The sequence below is a fragment of the Cornus florida genome, unplaced genomic scaffold (genome assembly GCF_030987335.1).
Source record: "Cornus florida cultivar Cherokee Brave unplaced genomic scaffold, ASM3098733v1 CherokeeBrave_3.0.0_Hap2_Chr05, whole genome shotgun sequence".
NCBI lineage: Eukaryota > Viridiplantae > Streptophyta > Magnoliopsida > Cornales > Cornaceae > Cornus > Cornus florida.
Window position 1 is genome coordinate 32,259,207 of NW_026775575.1, and position 26,551 is coordinate 32,285,757.

Sequence of the window (26,551 nt, forward strand, 5' to 3'; positions counted from 1 at the left end):
GCCAAGCTCCAGTAAGGTATGGCTTTACTACTTGGCATCTTGAACCGGTAGGGGATCTGTGAGCCGGCAGCAATTGGACAGAATGCTTTCTAAAGACTTGAAAATATTTTTTTTCAAAAAACTTTTCTAATGAATTTTATAGTTTTTCCAATTTTTTTCTTTTAATTTTTTTTTAAAAAAAAAAACAAAACAAAATTAAGAACAAAAACATTGAGTAGTCAACCAAAGTCTTTCAAGTCCACTCCTAATCCAAATTTCCAGAAAATTGTCAGAGATATCTATGAACACAAATTTTGAGGCCACAAAATATTCAATCAATTTCAATTCTCAAGAAATAATCACAACACGAATTTTAACTTGCAAATTTTAATGAAACATTTAGAAATTAATCTAACAAGTTCAAGTGTGTGTGTGTGCAATCCATCTCATCAATTTTCAATCAATTATCAATAAATCATTGTCCAAACCATATTGATCGAAAAGCATCAAGATAAAATTGTCTTTGAGCAATTTTTCTAAGTAAGGTGGCTTTCACTCTAAAGAGTAGACAGCAATTCCCCAATTCAACTTATCTCCACCTTTCTCTTTACTCATTTAGCTCCTCTTCAAAGTTTAATGGAAGCTATCGAACACATCTCAATAGATAGCCTTTTCATAAACAAAGAATTCAAAAAATTTCACATTTTTCTTTTCTTTTTCAAGCTGAATTTATTCATTCTTTGTAAGCTCCTATTTTTTTCAAACAAAAACCTTTATAGCTTTTATGATTAATATACCCTAGTCAATAATTCACATATTTTCAATTAAATTTTTCAGATTTGGACTAGTGCACAAAAGGTTATGAAATTAAGAGATTCAAATCTAAAAATCCCTTAAACAATGCAAATCAACTTTCATTGTATAGATTACAAACCAAGAATCTATTTTTAATAAAAAATCATGTGTCCAAATTTGCATTCAAAGATAGATCATAAATTCAATGGAAGAATTTTCTCAAATATATCATGAAGACTATGATTAGAAACTCAAAACCCTAGCCAAACCCTAACAAGTGATCCAATTGTAATAAAATTTTCTTTTAAACACAAGACATGATCACTAAATTTTATAAGATTCAGTTTAAAGGTGAAGTCCTTTTGGAAACTTGTTCCATGGACTCAACAGGCACATACTTGATCAAATCAAACTTTTTGATCCACACTATTCTCACTCACATTTCCTGAAATTCTTTATCTTTCTTTATAGACAAATTTTCAGTTCTACAAATCTTAAGTGTCATATTCTTTTTCTTTCTAGAATGTAGCTTTTTCTTAGCATGAGAAGTTTGAGAATGAATTTTAGAAAAGTCTTTCTTTTTCCTGTGAAGGCATGAGTTATACTTATGTTCATTCTTTCCACAAAAAGTGCAATGCAACAATTTAGGCACATAAGACATATTAGAATGTGATACATCAGGCAAATATGGTTTAGGCATAATAGCAGGTTTAACAAAAGTTGTTTTACCTTGATTACTAAAAGAACCTTTAACAAAACCTAACCCTGTTTTATCATTCACATCCTTACCCTTGTTAATTATCTTATTTAAACTGTTGGAACTCAAATTGAACCCTTTTAGTTTATCTTGTTCAGATTTTAATTCAATTTCAAGATAATTATTTTTCAAAGTAAGACATTCCTTTAATGAGTTAGCAATACTTACCTTATCCTCAAGAATGATAATCTGCTTCTTAAGCTCACTGATGACATAATTGCTTTCAAAAGCTTTCCTTTTGCCTTCATCAATCTGTTTCTTTAGATCTTCATTCTCTTCTTTTGCCTGGATAAGCTCCTTTGCTAGCTTATTGATTGTCTGTTTGACTTTCATGATTTCTTTGACAATCTTCTTCAATCTTTCATCATTCTTTTCAGCCTCTTTCACCTGTTCATCATGGACTTCATTGTCTTCATTATCTGAACTGTCAGAGTTAGATAAATGAACGACATGAGAACCTCTTTCAAGAAAAGCAACAAAAGAAAAATCATTAGTATTATCCAGAAGAGAATCATTATCACTTAAAGTAGAATTTTTAGACATAGAAACATTCATTGCTTTTCCTTTATTCCTATTATTTTGTTCTTTCCTAGGACTAGGAGAAACATTGGATACGTGACCTTTGCCACCACAATTCCAGCAAATAAATTCAGTTTCTTTTGATTCTTCTATTTTATTTTCATTAAACCTAAACTTTGACGTTTTATCAAAATTTTGAGGATTAGCCATGTTGCTATTCCTTCTCCTCTGTTGCCTTTGCAAAATCTGATTGAATTACCTTGACAAGAATGCAATATCATCATCAGAGTCATCATCCACAGAATTCTCAACCTGTGTAGATTTTAAAGCAAGATTTTTCTCCTTCTGATTTAAATCAAAGTTCTGTATCTCAAAAGTTTTTAGTGAACCAACCGTCTCATCAACTTTACAGGTATTCAAACCCCAATGTTCAGTGATGGTTTTAACTCTTACCTGAAATCTTTTAGGTAAAGACCTTAAGATTTTCTCATAGATTTTCTTATCACTAACTTTTTTTACCAAAGTGACACAGTTTAGAAATTAATTCAAGAAGACTAGAATAAAAATAAAAAAATGATTCATCTTCTTTCACTACAACGTTCCCAAATTTATGAGAAAGCATCTGAATTTTGGACAACTTCACTTTTGAAGTTCCTTCATGAGTAACCTGCAAAATATCCCAAGCTTCTTTAGCTATTTTACAATCAGAAATTCTAACATATTCAAATGGAACAATGGAATCAATAATTAAATATAAAGCTTTGCCATTAGCATCATTACGCTCAATTTCAATAGCAATAAAAGCTAAAGTATCTTTAAACTCATCAACTATTTTACCATCCACAATTGTACATACTGTAGGTGGTGTATAGCCATATTCAACAATTGCCCAAGTTTTACCACAAGAATTTTGTGAATAGGCTCTCATATTTGATTTCCAAAAATTGTAATTATCTCCTTCAAATAAAGGACCACGTTGATTAGAACCGCCTTTTTTCAACGCATAAGACATGATTTTGAAAATAATTTTTGAAAAGCAAAACAAAACTTTCCAATAAGGATAAACTCAATATGTAGAGATTTGCTCTGATACCAATTTGTGAGTTGTACGAAGTGGAATGTACTTGGAAAGTTTTGATTATTTTAAAATAGATCTGCGTCTTTTCCAACTTTACTTATTTTAGCAATTAAATAATTAATCACATGCAGATAAAATAAAGCAAAGTATAAAGTTAGAGATGATACCAGGATTTTAGCGAGGAAACCCCAGTTGATAATATACGTCAACGGTTATGGGAAAAACCTCATGGACTATGCAGTCCAAAGTAAATCGATCCACCATGCTTGAAACAAAGTACACTAAACTATAACTCAGGCTCACACTCTATCGTTCTAACAAACACCAACTGCTGACAATCCTCTAGCTTTGCGACTCCCAGTCCAACAACAACTTGACCTCAGGCTTATGCTTGATATTTGTAGAAGAGTTGCAGGTAGATCAGACAACAATACACGAATGCTCCAACCCTTTCAAAGTGTGATCACTTTTACTTCTGTTCTTCAATCGTCTGAACTTGATGTAGAAGAAGATCTGCTTTTGTCTGATCGATGCAGATACAATTGTATGATCACGATCAAGATTCAAACACCAGAATACTAACCTCATTAGGTGAATATGTGTGTGTTCTAGAAAGACAACAGAAAAATAAACTTCCAAGGCTTTGTGTGATATATGAATAATGATGTAAAAGCCGTGAATAAACCTATGTGTATGATATGGTTTATATAGAGGTTTGCAAAGTCCTATTCATTCTGAAAATAAAAAAAATTTCGTGCATAAGACTTAGAAGGAAAGTTAAATAAAAAAGGAATTAAACATAACAAGGGAACTGTAAACCTTTTGCAATCAGGACTCCTGGAACTAGTTCCCAATCTTGGTACTGGTTGCTAAAGGACAGAATAGAGTTTCTCGAATCTCAGCTTCTAGGACCGGTTCCTAAATGCAGGTACCGGTTCCCACTTGACAGAATCCATCTTGAACTTGGATTTTTTGTATTTTTGGGACTCTGAAAATATACCATGTAGGTATTTGCGTCCTGATTGGGAAATGATGTCCTAATGTGTTGTTCTTTCCTTTTCGATAATCAACAGTACTTTCCTCTTCTGAACAACCTCTGAATTCCGTAGTCAATGTCGATTCTGATAACTGAAATTACAACTCGACTAGGTCTTGTTTTGTTACAGAAATTTGCCAATTATAAAAATATATCTCACATTTACTTTCAATCTTTTCATATCATTTAAGTTAAGGAACTACCTATGACTAAAATTATGAAAGATATTTATGAAATTTCATGCCATCAAGGACAATCCTACAAAGACCTCAAAAACTACTCAAATTTGAATTTTGTAGCTATAAAGTCATTTATGTGCCTTTGTGATTTTAAAAGTTTAATTTACATTATTTTGGCATCACTCTTTACACATAAATTGAGATTATTTGAACTTAAAGATGTTGGTTCAAATAAAATGTTTTTTTGAAAAGGAAGAAAACTTGATTGAAGAACTATCTCATGAGATTTAAAAATGAGAGTTTATAATGCTTTCTTAAGAGTTAAAGAATAGTTCGCCACCATTACTTTGATCATTCATTGGTGGAAATTCTATATGTGCTTGTTATTGGAACTAATTCCTGTTAAAGTAAATGTATATTTTTACTTAGTTCCTTGACTATTTTTTTCTTCATAATAGGCACCATTTGTTATCATTGGTAACTAAGCTAGACTAATCCCAAGGATTCATCCAAGAAAAAGGAATTAAATGAAAGATTGTTTATACACATGTGACTTTGAATTGAAACAATAAAAATGCTCTATATTTTTATAAGAATTGATTTTATCAAATGCACTTTTCTTTTCATTCAAAGGTCTATAAAGAAAACCACCCGGATTTAAAATGCATAAATTATGAACTTCATGGTTAAAATTATTTATAGCCTTATATGGTTAAAAATAAGCTCCTAGATTTCTTTTTAAAAGGCTTAGTGGTTTTCTCATGAATGATGGTTTTGACAAAATTGATATATATGTATCTCATCATTTTCAAAACCATTAATGACATTATGTTGATTGCACTTATATAGATGATATTATCTTTAAAATCAACATTTATGTTTTGTAGAAAGAAGTTTACTTCTAGCATGTAAAAGGAATTGAAATTAACATTTAGAGTAAACTTGATTTATTTTACAGTTACAACTCCTTAAATGTCATAAAAATAATTTCATATATTTGTTGGACACTTAGTCTTGGGAATATGTTATTCAAAGAACACTTTGTTCTAGCTTAGATGACTAATGTGATATCATAAGTGCTATATTATTTGATACATCCATTTTTAGCACTTTAGAACTTCATATGATATTTCGTCATCATATCTTAAAGAATGTGTATAAAAGAGATATTTAACTCATCCACATGGAAAATCATGTAACCAATTCTCTCTAATCACATATGTTTAAGAAAATATGCTTTTGCATAATTTGGCTTTCATTGCATATGACTAGGTGTAGTGACATTATTTGTATATGCTGTATATTTTTCATGTTATATATGATTTTAGAATTGTTTTGCACATTGAAATCATATAACAATTTATCTTCTTCAATGAAAGAATATCTTATGCTATCATTATCGCATTATATATATCATTATGTTTATGTGTATCCAATAAATGATATATGATGGAAATGGAAGCATGTTCATAGGGGGAGATTATTAGTAATCTTTTGTGAAGGGATATTGCATGATTTTCTAAGCTTAATTGAGTTTTCTTGTACATTGTCAAACATGCCTAGAAATTACTTTTTAGTCATTATATTCATTTCTGATGAGCTTCCATCATTATTCCCTCCTTGAAGATATCAAATGGGAAAAATATATTGTGATTGAAGTAGTCTTGAGTTTTTAAGATTTGCCTTTAAAAAGTTGTTTGCCATTTGGCTTATTCTAATCTATACTTCATTTTTGTTTCATGCTTGATTATGTATACTTTTGTATATGTCATGAACCTTAATGATGCATTGAATTCTTGTTATCATTGAAATTGGTATCTTATTAAATAATTGCTTATATGTTTGACTATTAAGCATATTACATTACCACTATATTACCATTTCTTGATAAATCATTGCTTCGCCATGACAATTCACTATGCTAAATGAATTATGCTAATTGAAATTGTCTAAGTTTCCCACCTTTTTGATATGACAAAGGGGGAGAAACATGTGTGATGTGATTAAATATCAAATGCTATACTTGATGTTATATATCTATTGATATCTTTTGATGAAAGCATGTTGATTGGGGGAGATTTGTAGAAATCTCTTGAAGCTTAATATGATTTTAAATGCATGTTAATGTCTAAAATGATTTATGAAATATCAAGCATGTTATTTTATGATATGATGTTCATTATATACATTTTGATAGGGGGAGCATTTTTCAAACGCTACTCTACTTACTTATGAACACATCAATGTCTTGTTATCATCAAAAAGGGGGAGATTGTTGGCACCAAGCCTTTAGCCAAGAACAATCTAGTGATTTTGATGATTACAAACCATTAATGATGTTTATAAACTAATGTTTACATTGAGTCTTATAGATAAGTCATATTCCAAGAATGACCTCAATGAAGCAATAAAGATCATATCAATGGAAAATAATGGATGCAAAGAGACATGAAGTTGCAAGGAACCAAATGCAAGTACATCTAAAAATAGCTTAGACTACAATGAGCAAACAAGTAACTCAAAGAAAGGAAGAAAGCAAGAATACCTATAAGCCTAAACGATCATGGATAAAGCTTGAAGAAAGGGGTAGATAGCTTGGTGAGTGTTTAGGATTCAATGTCAAAGTATTTATGAATCCATTTGAAGCTCATCTCTTATAGGACCATGCATATCATATCATCATTCATATGTTCCTATATTTATCATATATATTTATGATATGAAGTCATTGCTAAAAAATGAGTTAATTCAAGCTTGCATAAGTTTGAAAGAACTCATCACTTGAGCTAGAAATGCTAGGACCATGCACATCAATCACATAATTCATATTGGTCACTAGAATGTAAAGGTTAAAGCAAATGAAGCCTTTATTACCATGACTTGGTAACGGACATTAGGACCCGTGAATGCGCCTCATGAAAAACTGTGTTTTTGGCTGAGTGTGAAAAATGGATTTTTGAAATAAAGATATTTTCAAAATAATTTTTCCCAGTAATTACTCCTAATACTTCAAATAGCTTAAACTAATTTTATGGGATTTTTTCATCATTTCTACATTAGCCTATATGGAGAATCAAGTTTTACAAAAACTGCCGGGAACCCTAATTTGTACTAAAACTGATTTTCTACATTTTGATTTAGTTGGATTTCAATTTTCTTATATTTTTTTATTGAATCCAAATAGGGGTACTTCCTTATTTACATTGATAAGGTATGCAGAAGTGACTGCAGAAGTAACAAACCATGATGTCCGTCAGATGACCAAAACAGAGAAATATTATTTATTTTTCATCTGACCGATCAGATCATCATATAACAGATTACTTGCTGTCATCTAACCGATCAGATCACTCATACTATCGATAGGATTACCAAAATAGTAAGCGAACATCTTTTATGCATTTCATCATGTAACCGATCACTTCACTGATCTAACCAATCAGATGGTCCAAGTGATCGACCAGATGATCCAAGTATTCGATTAGATGACATTTAGATCTGAAACTATCAATCAGATCAGTCATCTAACCGATCAGATGACTCCAAGTGACCACACAGATTACTTATGTGACCGATCAGATGGACGAAATTTTCAAATCTGGAAAACGATTTCACCCGTAATGGCTATATTTTTCAAAGGGGTTATAAATACACAATGTTTGGACATTGTGGGTACGCATTGGAGAGAAATAGAGATATCTTCTTGAGTATCAAAGAGCTTTTGTTCTTCATCTTTTTCATTCTCTTATACATATCATTCGTAGAGTATTGAGCTTCATTTATATTCATTCATACTCTAGTTGTGAGCTTTGATTTGCATATCAAATTTTGAGAGATATATTATTATGCAACAACTTTCTATCTACAATCAATTGTAAGGGTTGGTATGACCCAGCAGAAGTCTAAAAGATGATTGTTCTCTTAACAAGAAGAATTAGAAGTGGTGTGCTTCTTGTGCCAGTTTGCTCTCCACCAGTAAGGAAGTGCCAAAATGGGATTGGAAAAGTCTCAAGAGGGATCTTGAGCCGAGGAATAGGAGTTACCGAACCTCGCTAAATCGTTGTGTCAATTGTCTACATTTCTCTTCCCTTTTCTCTATTATAATTATGCTATTAATTGCTTAAGTTTATATCCTGATAATTGCATAATTGTTATAAGGTGTTTATTAGAATTTGTTAAACAATTAAAATAAAAAATTGGCCATTGTTTGCCATAGACTCTATTCACCCCCCTCTAGAGTCAATACTTGGGTAATAGTTTCCAAAGACTCGGCATCGTTTCTGTAAATGGAACATATTTAGAGAAACCGAGGAGAAATTGTCCCATGTATATCACTCATATCCCAACTTTGAAGCAAAATTTCAGAGGTGCATCAATGTAACAGAGACAATTGAGGAGTTTGAGCCATGTTGGGAGTCCCTTGTTGAAAGATACAATCTTGGAAGTAGTGAATGGCTTCAGTTGATGTACAATGCTCAACAGTAGTGGGTACCAGTTTATCTCCACGATACATTCTTTGCGGAGATGTCTACAACCCAATCAAGTGATAGTATCAACTAATTTTTTGATGGATATATAAATGCATCAACTAATATCCATGTGCTAATTAAGCAGTATGAGAAAGCCATTGCCACTCGATATGAGAAGGAAGTAAAGGCATATTATGATACAATAAACACTACACCAATTTTTAAAAAGCCATCTCCCATGAAAAAACTAGTTGCTAACCTTTACACAAGGATGACATTCAAGAAGTTCAAGGATGAATTACTTGAGAGACTCTTAAAAATCCAACAACTATGATTGATGTAATACCCCTAATTTTCAAAAGGATATAAAAGTGATTTAATTATTTATTTTATTGTATTTTATTTGCTTACATGGCTATGTGTTTATGTGGCTTCATGTTATATGCTTATTTGTTTTAATTACTTATGTGATTTATTTGATTAATTGGATGTTTTTGCTTGCTTAAATGATGTGTGGTTTAATTGTAATTATTTGTTAGGATTAAATGATTTAATTGATTTATGTTTTATTTTATTTTTATTTTAAAGCATGGAGTTAGATAGCAGTAATGGACCAATTATTTGGATTACATGGACTACTTGGATAGGATGATTAATGGGTACGGATATTTACCCATGGATAGTTATACATATATATATATATGGGTATATATATGTATATAAGGGGATTATAATTAAAATTATTATTATTAATAGTTAGTAATAATAGTTATTATAGTTGGTTTATATATATAGTTATAAGTTAATTATATATTATATTTATATATATGTATATCACGTATCATACTTAAGATATATATGTATATATTGTATTTTCCTTTTCCTTTTTATTTAGCAGACTTAAACTTGGAAAAGGATTTGATATAAGTCTATATATACATAGTAATAGTCTGCCAAAGGGTTTAGAAACCCTATTCACGCCACTTTTTAGAGACAGAGAGTTTGAAAGAAAACTGAGAGAGGAAGCTAGGGTTTTGGCCAAGGATTGAAGGCCAGACTAAGGAGGAAGGAAGAGGGTTTGTTTGTAGGTAAAACCAGGAGCAACAGAGAGGGTTCGACTGCAACCAAGGTTGCCGGTAAACCAAGGAAGAAGAAGAGAAGGTTTCAATCTGAAATCTAGAGGCAAGTTCTTCTTCTATCTCTTTCCCATTGATTCGTGTTCTATGCATGCCTATGTTAATTCCAAGAGTAATCAGAGATTAAATTGATCTTTATGCATTCTTAATTGGAATTAAAATTGAGTTTATGTATTTATATGTGTTCTTGCTTATTCTTGAAAATTCTTACATGAAACCTTGTTTTAATTTACGTAAAAGATGCATAAAGACTCTATATAATTAATGGAGATCATCTAGAACTTAGAACAGAGGTTTAGGATCTGTAACGAAGGTGAGCGGAATGATCAGATGACGTTAGAGACAAAGAAGAAGGAGTATAGCAGGTCGAGAGCCGGCTCCCAAGGGCATGGAGCTAACTACCTAACGTTTTTAATGCTGCCCTCAAGGAGAGAGCGGGCTCCCTCCAAGTGGGAGCTGGCTCTCTCCATTAGGGAGCCTGCTCCCTTATTTTGGGAGCATGCTCTCATGCTGGGACTTCTACGGGATGGCTATTTTTGATACTGCTGTTGGATTTTGGGGTTCTAGGGTTGTTTTGGATGATCATGGGGGTTTTAAATAATTATAATGGACTTGTTAAAAATCCCTAAAAGCATAACTTATATTCTTATGCTAATATCTTGAACAATATGAAATTTTAATTCAATTAGCATATTGTTAATGGATGATTTATTTTGCTTAATATTACTTTAGCAATGTAAATGGATATTGGTTGATGTTAATCTTATGTTAGAAGTATAATGTAATCATGTTTTATTTCTGATTTTATTATGCTAAAGATTTAAACAGTATGAAATTCTAATTAAATTTGCATGTTAATAGTAGAGGATTTAATTACGTAAATTTACCTTAGCAATCAATATAGATATTATATGATTTTAATCATGCATTGACACTATATTATGATCATGTTATTATCTGATTTTTATTATGCTTGATTCTGGAATTTATTGATGTATTGTTTTATTTCTTTCATCAATAATTGAATTGTATGGATGTAATGCACCGGTATGAAACAGTGGCATTCTAGGGATGGATTAACCAAAAAAGTTAAGTCCTACCTAATTTTGTATAAGGGAATGGATTAACTAAAATGTTAAGTCTTCCTTATATTCAAGTCAGGCCAACTGAACAAGTTGAATGACTTATAAAGGATTACTTATAGAGAATTACTATTTACTAGATAGGATGGTTATTGGATTATATATATATAATTATGGTGCTATAATATGAGCTTGAGTTTCAGTATCATGGTTAGGGTGCATATATTGCTAGGGATGTAGAGCTAGATATAATGTAGTTGTGTACCCTAGTAGGTCTAGGTACTTATGCCCACTTTATGTGCGATTTGCATGTTGCCTACTATTTAGGTTAAGACAACCCCATAGTTTAGTGAGGTACCTATAATGTGTATCTATACATATATACGGACTACTAGTTATTGTTGGATTGACTAGGATGTATACGTGTATTGGATCTCTGCTTGGACTGTAGTAAAGTAGAACTTGTTTGTGGGCCTGACCCACTATTATTTTTCAGGTATTCGTCTGGAGTAGGGATTGTTTGTCCTAAGCAGGGATCATTTACTTCATTCTTCCGGATTGTCTACATAAGATTTTCCTTTATGATTCAGTATCTGGTTATAGACAGTTGTTTACTATTAATTTTTGGTTTGAGATTTTCTAGGGGTCCACACAGTATGGATTCCCAAGTTGTGTTATTAGATGATTAATTGTATCAGAATAATATATTATTTAATGGAATTTTATTCTAAGGTTTCAATTAATGGATTATCATTTTAGTTTTCTTTCAGAAATTTATTTATTCTAATTTATCTATTTTATACTCTATGTTCGATTATTACCGATTTGTTTTTTATATCCTTGGGTATTCAGGCGTGGGCTTGGCCAACCCAGATCCAGAAATCCGAGGGTATCACATTTGTCGACATATATTAGCAGTTTTCAGAGTTACGAATGCTTTTACACGTCCATCTCAATATATATTGAAACGGTGGACTAAAATGCTACAAGTGGTGTTTTAATGGACGAACACACTCTTGGATTGCCTGGTAATTGTCAAGACTCCTCCACTGCTCACTGTGATAATTTGTGTCAAGAAGCCTTCAAATATGTAGAAGAAGGGGTGGAGTCTATATGTATACAACGTTGCAAGGGATGCTCTTCATGAGGCTGTGAAAAAGGTTGTTGCTGTAAAGCAGCATGGTCCACATAAAAATCAAATCTAGTAGCTTCAGTCTTGTTCAGTGGTCAGTTCTTTCTCTTGCAAGATATTCATTTTGACACAGTAATCCCTACTAAGTGTTTTGCTTTATTTTTATATCTGTTTTTTTCTTTCTTTTCAGTTTTCAATGGTTGTTACAATTTTTGGTTTTCTTTCGTCATTGTAAACATTTTTTGTTATTTCAAACTTCCACTATAAATAGGGATTTATTCATTATTAGACTTGAAATCATTAAGAATTCAACAGTATAAGCCTTTATGTTATGGATCCATTAGTGTGTTTTCTTGGAGAATTTGGAAGTATGAATACCCAGTGTCATACGGGTTAGAAGCATTTAATGTGTTGTTCTTATGATGGGGTTCTGCCTCTTTTCTTTATCTTTTTCTCTCTATTTACAGTGCTTAATTGGCAGCTAATTTATGCCTTAAAAATTCATTTTACTTTATGAAAAATCAAGGGAAAATTGCCTTTTCAGCTAATGCATTTTTTTTTTTTTAAGCAACTATCATAAATATAAGAAATAATTACAGGTGTGGGCCAATTGGCCAAACAACCCCTTTAGGGGCCACTAAGCCAAATTAAGGACCAAAAACAAGGCCCAGGCCCATGTCTATCCTAACCTTATATTAAGCCAAAACAAATAACCATAACTGACGTTAATGGTGGTTATTTGCAGCATACAATCATATGATTCTAGGGTAATGATTCCAGCAACTAAGCCGACAATTCCTTCAATTCGGTGGATACGGCGGTGGACGACAGCATGAGGGGGAAATTCCATTCTAAGAGAATTCTTCTGGCTATGGTACAATCCTGAAGAAAACTAAGCTTTAGAATTGCAGTGATGGTGGAACAAATTCAAGCAAGCATGACCCTCTGAGAAGCTTTCATCTTCTTGAAAATTCTTTCATTCCTTTCTTCCCAAATGTGGTACACAATAGCAGATAAGCAGACCTTCCTAAACAAGTTTAGAACTGATTTTGCTTTCCATCTTTCACTAATACAATGTATGAGTTCCTCCCAATTTGTGATTGTTCTATAAAATTGGCATTTGTCCTTGATAAATCGCCAAATTGGAGAGGTGAAACAACATTTGAAGAAAAAGTGTTCATGTGATGACCCTGGATTTTTTAACCCAGTGTGTCCTAGAATGACCCGAAGTAGATCCAAAATGTGGAAGCAAAATGAAAATAAGTCCACAGAGATGTACATTATCCCTAGGACACAAGAATACACTTTCAAAGAGTTTCAAGACTCAATGAAGCAAAACGAAGACAAGGGTATCAAAACCCTACCAAAAGAAGGACCAAGGGTAAAATGGTCATTTCACCCTAAAAAGAAGGAATTTAACTTCCAATAAGTCAAATGAGGTCAAAAACAACCAAAAACATCCTTTGGTAACTTCACATGAAGTCCCAAGGCTAAAGGAAGTGAAAACCCATAAGAACCCCATCCCAGTTCGAACCAAATCTGACACCCTCTCACTAAAACAAGGATATCTTGTGCTAGGAGAAAAATATGAAACAAAAATTGGTACCATTGGATATCTTACTTCGACGCGGTCATTTTAGACTTAAGAACGGACCAATTTGGAGTTGAAATGAAGAAGTTACGTCAATTCAAAGTCGGAAGTCCAAACCTGAACCTGTATAAAATCTCTAGAGGACTTGAACCAGTTTAACATGGATAGTACACCCATGCTGCACCAAAAATCATACCTTGAACGGGTTCAACAATTCCTGAACTAGTTGAACTGCACCAGAAACAGAAAATGCAGCAGAAACAATGAAATTGCAGAAAAATGAGATTGGAACACGGTTTTCAAGACCAAAATGACATTTTTTGGAAAAATGTAGTGAAAAATCCCCCTGAAATCACATTTTCTTTGTGATGGAGTTGAGACCGGAATTTATTTCCCAAAGGAAATCCCCAAAATGCCCTTAAGCTGAATTTTTCAATAAAAATGTGAAATGAGTCCATAGGAGGCTCATTTCACCAACGAAAGGGGTTTTCATGAAAATGATCATGCAGGTAAATGTAAATACTGATTTTGAGCGTGCGGGAATGGTCAGCGGCTCCCAGAAATGGCCAAGTCAAAATCGACCCCCCGACGGCCAAAAAGGCAAAAATAGACTTGGAATCGAAAATTCGAAATCCAAAATTAACAAATGACTTCAAATTACCATTTGGCCCATGGCCACACATCATACATGAATAATGAGACCCTATAAAAGAATGAAAATGGAATTCCCACACCCGATGCAACCATGGCGAAACAATAACTTGTGATTTTTTAATATTTTCATAATATTTCATGAAATTGAAAGTTACATAGGATACAAAATATATATCATTGGCCTCCGGCCTCATCTCATACATGTCAAATACAATACAAAAGGTGCACTTATGTGCACATTACATATTTAGAATCAAATATACACATATTGACAAAAAAGGTTACAAGTGGCATTTCAAGCCAACCTTTACAAGAGTTATAGACAAGAATATACTTAAAGACCTTCAATTCATCGAAACGATCCTGGGATATTGTGCATCCCAAACCATGGCATTCGTACCTGACAAATTACCTAGTAACTTTTGATGTGCGCTGAAAAGTGCGCATTTAAACCCCTTAAGCTTAGGTATTCTAGGACCTTTATCTATCTTACTTTCCCATTTTAGACTAATTTCGTGTTATTGCCCTTTTTATGTGCTTATCCCCAAAATAAGCTAATTCAGATCTGTCCTTATCCAAAAAAGGGCCGCCATGGGAGGATCAATCCAGCCAAAGTTTGATAGATCTCAACCATGTTCGATCGATCGAACTTCCTCAAGCCCAAAATAAAACAAAATCCAGCTCATTAAAGTTTGGCTTATGGTGCAATCATTGGAGGAATATTGATGTGCGAACCCAGACTGTTGGGTGTGACATTTTAACCAACCTATATAAGGAATATGAGCCATTCTTGAGAGCATACTTGACATAACTTACATATTGTATAACATATTCTTGGAGAGGAAGCTATAGACATTCTTGAGTGGTTTTCCATCTACTTCAAGAAGATGATCATTTCTAGTATGGAGATAGCCCTCGAGGGCTGGAGGATGATGAGCACTGAAAAGTGCGCATTTAAACCCGTTAATCTTAAGCATTCTAATACCTTTATCTATCTTACTTTGCCGTTTTAGACTTATTACGTGTTATTTATATTTTCAGGCACTAATCCCAAAATTGAGCTAACTCAGCCAAATAAGAGCTTAATTGAAGCAATCCTGAGATAAACCAAAGGAGGGAACAAAGTGGAGAAAGAAATGAGCAAAAAGGAATTAAGTTGTGCAGCTGAAAAGTTCGATCGATCCAACTTAGAGTTCGATCGATCGAACATCTATGATCGATCACAGTACTTCTCGATAGATCCAACCTTGGCCTTTGCTGAAATTCCAAGTTCGATCGATCCAACATCACCTTCGATCGATCGAACCCTATTTTGTCCTATTCAAATGATTGATCTTATCCACAGCTGTACGCCTACCAACCACTTTTGTCCTTTTCCCCATAAATATCTTCGAAATATCTCAGCCTTGTCCTTATCCGGAGGAGTCAGACCACTTCGATTGATCCAAGATACAGTTCGATCGATCGAACCCATCTTCGATCGATCCAAGTTAAGGTTCGATCGATCGAACTTCCTCCAGCGAGAAAAAATTAAAGTCCAGCTCATTTATTCCGTCCTTCACCCAATCATTGGAGAATATGCCTTGCACGACCACAACTCATCATAGGGTGTATTTGACCTACCTATATAAGGAATATGATACACTTTTTGGAGAAGAGGCTAGAGTCTCTTGTCACACATTGAAAATCATTTTGGAGGCTCTTCTTGGAGAGGAGGAAGGAAGGAAGCTAGAGCACCATTGGAGGAGATCTTCACCAACAAGGAGCAGCCATGGAGTTAGCCCTTGAGGGTTGGATCATCACTACCATGAGTGTCTAGACATCCTCTTGGGGCTAGAGTTAGCCCCAAGCATGCTTTTTATACTCTAATCTTGTGTATTATTGAGGGATTAGTGTTGTATGATACATCTTGATATTTATGTATATATAAATCTTGATTGTTTCATGGTTTGTATGGTTTAATGCTTCCAATTGACTATTCTATTCTACCCATATGTCTATGTATGCTAGAGTAGGATATTCATGTGCTTATCTCTAGATTTAGTGTTTTTGATGCATGTCTATGTTTATTGATGCTATAGATCTAGAGATTATCAAGATGATATGCTTAATGAATGCTATTTTGGTTCATTTGATGGTTTATGCCTATTCTTAATGGCTTGTGCCTCTCCCCTAGTCTAGATAGCTTTATTTTCATGCTAGTAGTGTAGATTTAGTGTAGTGGTAGTATAATGTTAGATGGGAGGACAATCTACTTTTGATGTTTGATGTTCCATGCTTGTGAGTCCAAATGGCATATTCCTCTAATATTGTGTTGCATGTGGATTGTGAGCTTAATGAAGGATTAATGACTAGTTATGATATGTTGTATCTTTCACATGTGTTTAGACAATTTATTCCTCTCCCAATAGATAAATTGTGGCCTCTCACATGATGTTTAGATAATGCATGTTTAACTAAGTCATCCTTATGGATTGCTTGGACTATGAGCTTAATGAAAGGTTCAATGAATTGATTTGATATTTTGTTCTCTTCACATGATGTCTAGACAATATATTCCTCTACCAATAGATGTATTGTGGCCTCACACATGTTGATTGAGACAATTTGCACTTGTTGAGTCACCCTTACCAATTGAATGTCTTTTATACACACAACATTGTTGCAACACATTCATTTCCCTCATTAGTCACTTGATTATGGTTTGGAATAGTATTGTTTGGTGGTGATCTCTACACCCCAAGACCTTTCCTTCTTACTTACTCTTTATCTTATTGCATTTTAATTAATTCTTTTCTAGAAGTAATCAACCAACCCAATTCTCTTTTGCAATCATTTGGTACGCTAGAGTCGAAGTTGAAATTCCAACACGTATAATCCCTTGGGACGATCCCTACTCACTCTTGCTACATTAGTAGTAGTGTTGGTAGTGGTTTTTATAAATTTAAATTTGACATAAAAGGCTTTTCTTGAACCACACATTCACTACATTCAGTTTGGCGTATTGGAACGGCCGTCGTCAAGATTTTGGCGCCGTTGCGGGGGATTAACGGTTTTGTTGGAATTAAACTAGAGACAATAGTGTTCATTAGATTGCTTCTATTTTTATTTTATTTTCCATTGTATATTCTTTTCTCTTGATTCTCATTATTATTTGTTCAATTAGGTACTTGACTACAAGGAAGGCGAACTTTGGAACTTAAAGCAATCATTGGAGCTTAAAGGCTAAATTTGGAGTTGAAGTGCTAAAGGACCATTGTGACCAATTCTTGGCTCTCTTGTATTTTAATTGTTTCACTTCTTTGTATGCTTGTGATAGCCCTTGTTGAGGCTCATTTTATTGCTAAATTTTTGTCCAAGCATAGGCCCTTGTTGAGGCCAATTTTTTCTTGCATTTGGGTTTTAATTGTGAATGGAGAAATTGTTTGATCCAAGTTTGGGGGGGAATTACCTCCCTTCACCTTATGCTCCACCATCACATTTTAATCCTTATGAGATTGAGTCCAATTCATTTCATGCATCATCTTATTATGGACTTGATCACTCATTTAATCCTTCTTATGACTATTGCCCTCCACCACCATTTTATGATGAATCAATTCCACCACCTTCTAAGTACTCACCCGGATTTGAAGAAAAGTGTTAGCTTTACTTGATGTGCATATTTCACACACTTCACTTATTAATTCTCATTCTCAAGCTTTAGCTAACTTAGAAGCTCAAGTTGAGCAAATTGCAAGTACTCTTTCTCATCAAGAGGAGGAGGAAGAGGCAAATGAAAAAATGGCAAGAACTTCAATGTATATAGATGAGGATGATGAGAGTGAGGAGAATGAAACAAGTGAGCTAATGCCTAGCACTCTATCTTGTATAGAGGAGGAAGTGGCAAGTGAGTTAGTGGCTAATCCAATAGAACATAACATGATTAATAAGGACTTTCCTTGTTTTGATTATGATTTTATCTATGATATGGCTACTCTAGAGAGTGAGGAGATGTTGACCACACTTGAGGTAGGAGAGAAGGAGGAGGAACTTGTTGAAGAGGGCCTTCTTTCTATTATCTCTAATGACCCTCTTGAGGAATGTCGTTTGGAAATGTATAAAAATTGTGGTTTTGACTTTAAAAGCTCTAAAAATGAAATACACTTTCTAATGGACTCCTTAGCTTACTTAGAAGGTAAGGGAATGGTAATTTATGAGGAGGAGAAGAGGGATGAAGAGAATATGTGTCTTATTAATCCAAATAAGTCTTTGAAAGACAATGCCTCACCAATTATTAATATGGATGATCATTTGAATGTGTTTCAAGAACACAACAAAGAGGCAAGCCTAACCATGATTGATTTTGTTTTCAAGACCGTGGATGAAAGGAACAATATCATCTCTTTTATTTCTTTTCAAGTCATTCTTTTAGAGGATGATTTTATTGCCATAAGTGGGACATTAAATGAGAAAAGTGAAAAGAGGGTCAATAAGGATGTTTCATATCTAGTTTTTGATTCATTTGATTAGTGAGTTGACCTAACGTCTTGCTAGAGACGTTAAACACTAGTATTCGTAGAGTTTCACAACTCTATTCCTCCCTCATTTCTTTTTATTTTTCATTATTGTGTACATTCTTCCATCTATTTTTCAAATTTTCATTCTTGTTACCATCATTGGGGCTTAGCATAGGATTTTCTGCACTTTCAGTTCGAAATTTGGCATTTGGTGCCAGTTCGATCGATCGAATTGTTCTTCGATCGATCCAACTATGGATTCGATCGATCGAACTCCACTTGAGTCCCAACACTTAGAAAAAATTTTGGACCTGCATCCAAATTCCAAAATGCATGCTCTCGGGATCTCCAAATTTTCAAAAGTCCGATCGATCGTAAAACATTTCGATCGATCGAACTACCCTTCGATCGATCCAACATATGGTTCGATCGATCATGAGTCCCAACACTTAGAAAAATTTTGGACCTGCATCCAAATTCTGAAAGTGCATGCTCTCGGGATCTCCAAAATTTTACATGTTCGATCGATCGAATTTCATCTCGGATCGATCACAGCTATGTTCGATCGATCGAACTTCATCTTTGATCGATCACAGCTTTGCCCCTTTGACCCTTTCACTTTTTGACTTTTTCCTATTTCTATTTTTATTTTATTTTATTTTTTTATTTTATTTTATTTCATTTAGTTACCTCTCTCTCTTGACTAAAAAAAAAAAAAAAAGAAGTTTTTGGAAATTTGTTAAAAACACAAAAATATTTTTGTTAATTTTATTTTATTTTCAAAAATTCCAAAAAGATTTTTATTTTATTTTCATTTTTACTTTTATTTCCAAGCTTTATTTTTATTTTTATTTCAAATATTTAAAATTAAAAAAAAAAATCAAATCCCAAAAAACATTTTTCTTTTATTTTATTTTATTTTCTTTTATCTTATTTGCAAAAATCCAAAAATATTTTGTTTAACTTTAATTTTTAATTCTTCTAACTTATTTAAAAAAAAAAAAAAAATCTTTGCATTCCTTTTTATTTTTATTTGTGTACATATTTGTTTTGTCTAAAAAAATAAAAAATAAAAAAATGAGACGATTTTTCAAAGAAGTATTCCGTCTTGCTACAGACGTTAAACTTATTTGCATATTTCTTACATTTTTCATTTTTCTTTGCATGTTTTCACATATATATTAAAAATAAAAAATGAAAAACAAAAAGTAAAAAAATTTTGTATATACTTGCATTGTACATATTCTTTCCATTTTTTTTGCATTGTACATGTTCCTTTTCATTTCTTGCATTGCACATATTGTTTTTCATTTCTTACATTGAACATATTCTTTCATTACATTTTGCCTTATTTAATTTTCTTTTTATATTTTGTTCATGCATTTTATTCTTTGTTTTTCTTGCATTTTGTATATACTTGCTTTCATTTAATGAAAAATTTAAAAAGATTCATCATTGTGCCCTTATGTGTAGTCATGCATACTTTATGCTTTAGTTAGGGTTTATCGTATATCTCTCTTGCATCATGTGTTACATTGCCTTAGAATGCTTGATTTGATTATTCTTATCCCATTTGATATTTGATGTGAGTTTGCTAGCGTGGTTATTCAAGTAGGTCGTTGATTCCAAGTTTGGGAGAGACGTCTTTCGAATTGGATCATGACCGGGTTTCATGTCTACACCACCACGGTATACTCTTTCCATCTTTTCCATTGTTCTCATTGCACATTGAGGACAATGTGCGGTTTAAGTTTGGGGGTAAGGTGTCTTGTTGCATTCTACTTAAGATTTGAGCTTTAAATGCATGATTGAGATTTGAGATTGATGTTAGCTATGATTTTGATCTTTTGAGGACTATTTTGCTTAAAATTTAAAAATTGCTTGACTTGAGAGTCTAATACTCCTTGTATGCCTTGAGGATGCCATTTAGGAGTAATTTTTTCAAAAGATTGATATCTTGGTTGCATTTGTGGTCCACATCATCCTGATTTTGTGATTGTTTTGAGATTCATTCTAGGATTCTACACTAGCACCGGCGCACGTTAGCATTCAATTGTGGGGTACATACTTTGTTGATTATTGAATTGGTTATAATCCAATTGGGCTAGTAGTGCATTGAAAGCTTTCATTCTTGATAAAGGTGGATAACAACCCCTTTTCATTGAGTAGCCGGGATTCTTGCCTCATTAAGCAGTGAACTTCTCGCGCCGAAAGGTGGAGGGCCCAAACTCTAGGTTAATAATTGATTAAAAAAAAAAAAGAAAAAAAAAAAGAGAAAAAGTTGCAAAAGTAATAAAAGTGAGGACTTCTTCCAAAAGGTGAGAAGTAGGAAATGATTAGATGGTTGTTGTCTTGATTTGTAGCCTAGTTGATTTGAGTTTGTAAGTCCGTAGGGGTGTCTTAACACCTAATGCCCTAAAGCCATCTGGTTTGGGAGTCATTGACCTAACGCTCGCTACATGAATCTTCTAGAAAGCTTAAGAGATCAACACATTGCACAATATTTCCATCTTTGATCCTCAATAAAAAAATTTAAAAAAAAAAAAATAGAGTGAAAAGAATAAGCGCACCTAGAACAATAAAGCTTTAATAAAAGGTCCACTCTCTTATCTTGATGATCAGTACTAGATTTGTGTGCTAATTTGAGGATAAGGATGTGATTACTTCTCTAGTTGGCTAAGATAGCAACACACTTGATGCCGGACCTCTCACATGGATTCTAGACTTGTTTCGATTTTCATGATCATTTTCTTGATATGTGGTGGACCATACTTGCTTGCTTAATATTGAAATTTTGGGAGATTGTTTGGAAATGATTGAAAAATTGCATACTTGAGGTAGTTTTCTCCCAATGTTTGTTTGCAATATTGGTGCCTCTTTTGAAAGAATGAGCTTAATGTTTGTGGGTACCATTTCTGGAAACCCTCACGAGACTTTACTCGTCCACTAGGGGTAACCTAGGGGTTTAAAAGGCTTGTTGCATATGCTAAATGCAATCGTGTTCCCTACGAAAGTGGCGCTATCATTTTACATGCTTTCCAGTTTATACTTGTTTAGTTATTCATTTCATTCCTTTACTTCTTAGTTCATTGCTAGCGACTAGCAATATTTAAGTTTGGGGGTGTGATGAGCACTGAAAAGTGCGCATTTAAACCCGTTAAGCTTAAGCATTCTAGTACCTTTATCTATCTTACTTTGCCGTTTTAGACTTATTACGTGTTATTTATATTTTCAGGCACTAATCCCAAAATTAAGCTAACTCAGCCAAATAAGAGCTTAATTGAAGCAATCCTGAGATAAACCAAAGGAGGGAACAAAGTGGAGAAAGAAAGGAGCAAAAAGGAATTAAGTTGTGCAGCTGAAAAGTTCGATCGATCCAACTTAGAGTTCGATCAATCGAACATCTATGATCGATCACAGTACTTCTCGATAGATCCAACCTTGGCCTTTGCTGAAATTCCAAGTTCGATCGATCCAACATCACCTTCGATCGATCGAACCCTATTTTGTCCTATTCAAATGATTGATCTTATCCACAGCTGTACGCCTACCAACCACTTTTGTCCTTTTCCCCATAAATATCTTCAAAATATCTCAGCCTTGTCCTTATCCGGAGGAGTCAGACCACTTCGATTGATCCAAGATACAGTTCGATCGATCGAACCCATCTTCGATCGATCCAAGTTAAGGTTCGATCGATCGAACTTCCTCCAGCGAGAAAAAGTTAAAGTCCAGCTCATTTATTCCGTCCTTCACCCAATCATTGGAGAATATGCCTTGCACGACCACAACTCATCATAGGGTGTATTTGACCTACCTATATAAGGAATATGATACACTTTTTGGAGAAGAGGCTAGAGTCTCTTGTCACACATTGAAAATCATTTTGGAGGCTCTTCTTGGAGAGGAGGAAGGAGGGAAGCTAGAGCACCATTGGAGGAGATCTTCACCAACAAGGAGCAGCCATGGAGTTAGCCCTTGAGGGTTGGATCATCACTACCATGAGTGTCTAGACATCCTCTTGGGGCTAGAGTTAGCCCCAAGCATGCTTTCTATACTCTAATCTTGTGTATTATTGAGGGATTAGTGTTGTATGATACATCTTGATATTCATGTATATATAAATCTTGATTGTTTCATGGTTTGTATGGTTTAATGCTTCCAATTGACTATTCTATTCTACCCATATGTCTATGTATGCCAGAGTAGGATATTCATGTGCTTATCTCTAGATTTAGTGTTTTTGATGCATGTCTATGTTTATTGATGCTATAGATCTAGAGATTATCAAGATGATATGCTTAATGAATGTTATTTTGGTTCATTTGATGGTTTATGCCTATTCTTGATGGCTTGTGCCTCTCCCCTAGTCTAGATAGCTTTATTTTCATGCTAGTAGTGTAGATTTAGTGTAGTGGTAGTATAATGTTAGATGGGAGGACAATCTACTTTTGATGTTTGATGTTCCATGCTTGTGAGTCCAAATGGCATATTCCTCTAATATTGTGTTGCATGTGGATTGTGAGCTTAATGAAGGATTAATGACTAGTTATGATATGTTGTATCTTTCACATGTGTTTAGACAATTTATTCCTCTCCCAATAGATAAATTGTGGCCTCTCACATGATGTTTAGATAATGCATGTTTAACTAAGTCATCCTTATGGATTGCTTGGACTATGAGCTTAATGAAAGGTTCAATGACTTGATTTGATATTTTGTTCTCTTCACATGATGTCTAGACAATATATTCCTCTACCAATAGATGTATTGTGGCCTCACACATGTTGATTGAGACAATTTGCACTTGTTGAGTCACCCTTACCAATTGAATGTCTTTTATACACACAACATTGTTGCAACACATTCATTTCCCTCATTAGTCACTTGATTATGGTTTGGAATAGTATTGTTTGGTGGTGATCTCTACACCCCAAGACCTTTCCTTCTTACTTACTCTTTGTCTTATTGCATTTTAATTAATTCTTTTCTAGAAGTAATCAACCAACCCAATTCTCTTTTGCAATCATTTGGTACGCTAGAGTCGAAGTTGAAATTCCAACACGTATAATCCCTTGGGACGATCCCTACTCACTCTTGCTACGTTAGTAGTAGTGTTGGTAGTGGTTTTTATAAATTTAAATTTGACATAAAAGGCTTTTCTTGAACCACACATTCACTACATTCAGTTTGGCGTATTGGAACGGCCGTCGTCAGAGGACACCATTCATGAGTGGCTAGACATCTTCTTGGGGCTAGAGTTAACCCTAAGCATGCTTTCTTTATCTTGATTCATGTATTTTTGAAGGGATTTGTGTTGTAATACATGTTTTGACATCTTTATATACATAGATTTTGTTTATTCAATGATTTGCATAGTTTAATTCTTCCAAGTGACCATTTCATTCTATCCATATGTCTATGTATGCTAGAATAGATGTTCATGTGTTTATCTCTATTTCTTGTGTTGTTGATGCATGTCTATGTGTATTAATGTTATAGATCTAGAGATTGTCAAGACATAGTGCTTAATAGAATGCTCTTGTGGTTTATTTGATGGTTCATACTCATTTCTTGATAGATTATGCCTCTTCCTTAGTCTAATTAGTTTAATTTTCATGTCATTAGCTTAGATGTAGTGTAGTTACCTTAGTTATTAAATGGGAGGACAATCCATGCTTGTTGTTTCATGTTCCATACTTATAAATGCAAGTAGTATATTGCTCTAATTTTGTGATGTGTTTGGATTGTAAGCTTAAAGAAGGATTAATTGCTTACTTTGATATATTGTGCTATTCATTGTGTTGTCTAGACAATATACACTTAATTAGTCATCCATGTTTGTTGAAACAACCACGCACACTCACTCTTGTTGCAACATATGCCTTTCCCTCATTAATTGTGAATTGAGTATTACGAAAAGTGATGCTTAGTGGTGATCTCTAAGTTCCAAGAGCTCTCTCTCTTGTTTTCCCTATCCTTTAATTACTTGCTTAATATTGATCTTGTTTAGTTTTAATTATAGTTTAATCAACCAAATAACCTACCTTTAATCACTCGACCTACTAACCCTAAGCCTTGTTTCCACTACTAGTGCACCCTTAATCCCTTGGGACGATCCTTACTCACCCTAGCTATATTTTTAGTTAGAGATAGAAGTGGGATTTATAAATTTAAAACTTGGCCACATTGCACATTCACTACCTTTTGAACATCTTTTAAGCGTTGGTGCGACGGCGGCACCAAGTTTTTGGCGCCGTTGCCAGGGATTAAATTGGCAACGCCATGTTTTGGAAACATTTACGGATTAGTACTCTTTTGATCGTGTCTTTACTTTATTTTTATTTTTTGGTTACTTATTGTGTTTGTTCTTATTTAACTAGGTGAAATTGAGCAAGGAGGTTAAGCAAAGGAGACTTCAAAGCAAGGAGCTAAGCTAAGCACAAAAAGGACTAAAAATCTAAAAAAAATTGCAAAGCATAAAAAAGTTTGGAAGTTGAAAACAATTGAAGTTGCTTAAGGACCCTTTGTGTGATCTTTCTAACTCAAGCTCTAGTTAAATCGTCGGCCCGCTTGGAGGCTTGTTTTCCATTTCTTAGATAAATTGTGAGCTCGCGTGGAGGCAATTTACTTTTCTTTGCATTGAATGTAGAGATTTGTTGATTTATTTGTTGCAGAGGCGAGGTGATTGTTATTTCCTTTTCTAGTGTATTCATGGTCGTAGGTCATTGAATCCTACTCTTGTCCCTCCTAATTTGCATCTTGAATTGGTTGTTCGTAATCCTAGGGGAAGGGGTAGTTCTCATCACTCCATTTCACCAATGGAGGATTTGAATGACGACTATATAGAGGACCTTAGTCACATAGACCAATAAGGCAACCTCCACCCTAATGTGCATCATGAAAATGTTCAAGTACCATTAGGCATGCCTAGACCATTCATTCACCCACAACAACAAGGCCAAGTTCCATTGGGAATGCCTAGGCCAATATTTGCTCCACAACCCCTATAGTTCAAGCTAATCAAGTTGTTATGTAGCACCACCAATTGTGAATCCTCCCATTGCATTAAGAGACCATTATGTGCCTAATGAATATAATGCACCAACTTGCATTCAATTGCCTCTATTTAGAGCACATCACTATGAAATTAAATCACAAACTATTCGAATGCTTCTAAACTATCATGGACTTCCAAGTGAAGAACCTTATAAGCATTTGGATGAGTTTCTTGAAGTGTGTTCCACCGTGAAATACACGGACATGCCGGAAGAAGTGTTAAGGTTTAAACTTTTTCCTTTTACCCTTAAAGATAAGGCAAAATATTGGTTCAACAATCTTAGGCCTTTTTCGATAACTTCTTGGATGGAAATATAACAAGAGTTCTTGAAAAAGTACTATCCGGTTTCTAACACCAATGCCATGAGAACTTTCATCAGAGATTTTTCTTAACGGGATGGGGAAATGTTTCATGAGGTATAGGAAAGGTTTAATGATTTGCTAAGAAAATGCCCACATCATAACATACCTAAGTGGCAACTAGTTTAATATTTCTTTGAAAGCTTACCGGATAATCACAAGGGTATGGTTGATGCATCAATGGGTGGTTTTTATCTTGACAAGCATGAAAATGATGTGCAGCAAT